General features: G+C 46.2%; 1 long non-coding RNA gene across 1 annotated transcript; it reads right to left on the reverse strand.

Moving 5' to 3' along the window:
- Positions 1 to 1,045: 1,045 nt before the first annotated feature.
- LOC132245751 (uncharacterized) lies at positions 1,046 to 3,609 on the reverse strand. Its single transcript, XR_009457469.1, has 2 exons — positions 3,440 to 3,609; positions 1,046 to 1,726 (listed from the first exon to the last, which is right to left on the reverse strand). It is a non-coding gene; the product is annotated as an uncharacterized LOC132245751 (long non-coding RNA).
- Positions 3,610 to 4,058: the final 449 nt, after the last annotated feature.

Here is a 4,058-nt window from a genome sequence, read left to right on the forward strand (position 1 = left end):
TAAATATTCCTTGTCTTCATGACATACTGACTGCGCAGTAGTGCATTACTACTGCACAGTGGCGTTGTGTTGCAGGAAGCATGACGCGATGCCACAGTGCACTAGTAATGAACAACTGCACAGTTAAAGTCACATGAAAGCTATCTGCCAATACTACTGCTAAGTAGGGCTGTGTGAAACGGGGCCTATATGATTCAGATTCAAATTGGACCCAAATCGGGGACACTCAAAATCAGAGATTCCTGTTGGGCAGATGGCATGCAAGTTGGTGTTGTAGAAACAAGGGACAGGACTGATAAAAAGAAACCAGACACAGAAGACAGTCATGCAGCAAAATTGTTCGTAAGAATAAGAAGTGGAGAACACAGAGAGTCTAGGGATGCAGAGCGGAAAAATGAAGGGTAGACTTGGCTTATATATACTCATGTTTAGGAACTGTTTCCATTAGTCTACCAAAGTAGAAAATAGGTGTCACTGTACCAGGGAAACAGACCTTCCGAATATGAGTTCTGGGGAAATGGGATTGGGCACTATTGCCTCCATTTGCATGTACACACTGGGTTGTAGACAGGCCCTGGGCTTCCTCTTCTTCATAGAGACTTGTTTCAAATCCGGGATTGCAGATCAGTTCTGTTTAGGATTGATTTGTCTTAATATTGACAAGCTTTCATCCAAACCAGGTTAGGTGGGTACAGTGACTGGAAGGGAGACATGCTTTCTGTTTTTAATAGTATAGCAGGGAAGGGCTGGAGGGATTTGAGGGCTGGGATTATCTTTCTGAAATGTAGCACAAGTGAGGTATTATCAGTCATGCGGCCTGGTGGAAAAGTACCAGGTGTTCTATCTGAGCAAGAATAGCAAACACCCAATCTGGGGTAGGAGGACAGACCAGGGCACACAGACATGCTCCAGGCCTGATGTTATCTCTGTGTAGGACTCTTCAGTGGGAATTGAGTCATGCTGGGTGTGGGGGTCTGCACAGGAAGAATTTCACCAGTGGGTTTGCAAATAAGAAATGGAGGGGAAAAAGCTCAGGAGGCAAATATTATGCTACAAAGGGATTTTAATGCACAGAAGAACTTGCGTGTAAGGACACAGAAGGGATACAGAAGAGAGAGCCAATATTCCCAAGACTGTCCAAGGGGCCACAACCGGGATTCTCTGCCTGTTGACACCAAACCTCATGTACGCCTTTGTGGCTGTGTCAAGTGGTCTGCAATGGATTACAAATGGACTATAAGGAGGATGAGGCTTCCTTTTAAATGGCAGTACACAAAGAAGAGGTCTTACTGCTTAACAGTGCGGAGAATTTGAGGTTCTTAGAGTGACAAGGTGAAGTGTAGGAAACATGTGTGGGGGAGGGATTCGTCTAGCAAGGTGAAGCCCATCACAACGGAGGTGCTGAGTGCTTAGCACTGCTCAAAGCCATGTCCTTCAGGTGAGCCGTGAATCTCTATCTTGCTTTTCATGTCTTCGTTCCTCCCAGCGCGGTGGATGTTTGAGCTGGATTCAGCATTGCCACCACCTTCCAGAGCTGTTCCTAACGGCGACACCAGGGGCCTGGATAACAGCATGGGCCCTGCCAAACTAGGCATCCATATCGGTCATAGCAGCAACACCAATATCGCCTTCCTGGGTAGGGGGGTCTACAGTCAAGCTGGCCCGGGTAATGCAGGTCTTCAATCATGTCCAGGCTGTCAAACATCTTGCTGTGCTGGAGGCGAACCTGAAACACAGCAGGGAGCAGGGGAAACATGACACATCTGCAGTTCTTAAAGACTCAAGGGTCAAAACCTGGCTGCAACTCTGAAGGAAATCTGGCAGGGACCCACAGACTGGGGGATGGAGCAGGGAAATGCAGACCTCAGTCCTCCTTTCTGCTTGTGTTGCTGCTCTCCTTTCCTCCACCTTTTCTCCATGCTCCACTTGCGCTCACCTTCTCCCCCAAACAACAACTTTGAAGTCTTCCTATGCCTGCAAAATGCTAGCTAGAAAGCAGGCTCCAGGGCTGTGTGGGGCAGCTGCAGCAGGAGTGAGGGAGGGAGTCTTTAGTCCAGGCCTAGGCAGCCCCTGGCCCGATGGCGCAGGCACACTCCTGGGACGTGGGGAATGTGCATTCACTTCAGGACCCAGAACCCAAGTCTTCCACTTTCTGTCTCCTAAAGCTGAGATCTGGGGGGTGAAGGTGGATTACACCCCTGATGCCTGATGCACTGCAGGAGGATTTGTGTTTAGGCAGTTTGCAGTTATGGCTCCGACAATCCTGGGCAAAGTCTGGGCTGCAGGGAGTCACCCCAGTTGGGAAGAAAGGATGTTGGATATTACTCCATATCCTGTGGGATTTGCAAAGTCTGCACATGCTGCCAGCTTTGGATTGAAGGAGCGTGAGTCTCTTCAACTGAGCTAAGGACGCCCTGGATATCAGACTCAGGATTTGGCTTGTCACTCCTGACTTTGCACTCCTGCACTTTGCACAAAACATGGCACAGCATCACCTCAGCTGGTCCCTGTTTCACTCTGGCCATTAGTGTCCCAAATGCCCTTGAAATGCCAGCTTCAGCTGTGGGCTCCCTAATACTTGCCACCCGCCAACTGCAATGAAAGCAACATAAATAAGGGAAACACTCTGAGCAATACAGGAGGTCTAAGTGCATTAAGAGTCAAACCTTATTGCTGGTTGCAATGACAGTCATAGAAAGGCCAACTGGGTACCAGTTCTTCTCTGTCCCTTGCTGCAGCCTCCTTAAGCTGCTCTGCGACCAGCCCCTCTCCAGCCCCCTTACCCTCAAAGCCCTTACTGACATGGGGGAACCCAGCCTTCGTTTCAGGGAAAATTGCCACTTCACATCAAGTTTGGAAAATGTTTCATGCAGGCTGGGGTAGGGGCATGTGAGGAAAATGTATAGACATTGACCCCTTGTGGGTCAGCAAGGAATACATAAGAAAATGGGTCTTCTGGGAGGAAAATGGCAGAGCTAACCGTTGGTTTCAAAGCAATTTCACTGACTCTGAGCATCTGAGCATTTGTACTTGATATTTCTAATCACACACACAAAACCCAGCAGGTCAAGTGATTCTCTTCATCATTTATCCCGTCTCCAATAATACCGAGTAGCTCTTGCTTCCGAAAGCAGGCAGATAATATGGAAAGGATGCCCTGTGGAATGTCTTCTGTGCCCAACTAAGTTAAAAGCTGGTTGTGATTTTTTCAGTCAAAATGATTAAATCACAAAAAACTTTAATGAGAAAAATAACAACGAGCATCCCAAATTCCCATGTTTCTTTCAAATTCCTGTCTTTTCTTTGAAAGCTTCTGCAGTTCTTTACTACCCTAAAATATCTTAGAGTATATATATATATAAGATTCAGTCCTAATGTTAAAAGATTGTTTAACACATCATCCCCATAGGTAAAAGAGATTGAGGTGAATTGGACTTACCTGATTCCCTACAGAGTAGAACGAGAAAGGCAAGTAGAGAGCACTGGTTTGCAAGTCCTTTTATATAGCTTCTTACACTGCTTGCTGCATCTGAAACACCCTTGTTTTTGCTCATCAGATGCAAAACGTTCTGTTGTGGATGTCACGCCTTTAATTGAAACAATTGTTTTCCTTGTTTTTTTCATGATCAGTATCTGTTGTCTGCTTCCTGGTATACCATGTGCACATTCCAAGTTTTCCATTCAAAAAATGTCTTGGCCAACTACATTCCTGGTCTTATGGAGATGACTTCAGAGAGGTGACACTGGGAGGGGAGGGTCAAAATTGCTGACAATCAGAGTTTGCGATGTTTTAAGGTGAGTGGACTTTCCCATTAAGATTTGATTTTTTAGGAACTGTCAACTGCAGAGTAGAAGTATATATATTTTTTTTCATTTGAGCAACCTGTAACCTCTTATAACAAAGCGTTCCACTTTGTACTGTCTACTGAACTTGTCCATGTGCCATCTCCACTAGCAGATAAGAAATGTCCACACTGGCTTTTTCCTCAGCAGATTTCTCCTCTTCCTGCACAAATAGGTGAAGTGAAAGGAGATGGCAACATGATGCCTGCGGTCAC

The sequence above is a fragment of the Alligator mississippiensis genome, chromosome 15 (genome assembly GCF_030867095.1).
Source record: "Alligator mississippiensis isolate rAllMis1 chromosome 15, rAllMis1, whole genome shotgun sequence".
NCBI classification, from domain to species: domain Eukaryota; kingdom Metazoa; phylum Chordata; order Crocodylia; family Alligatoridae; genus Alligator; species Alligator mississippiensis.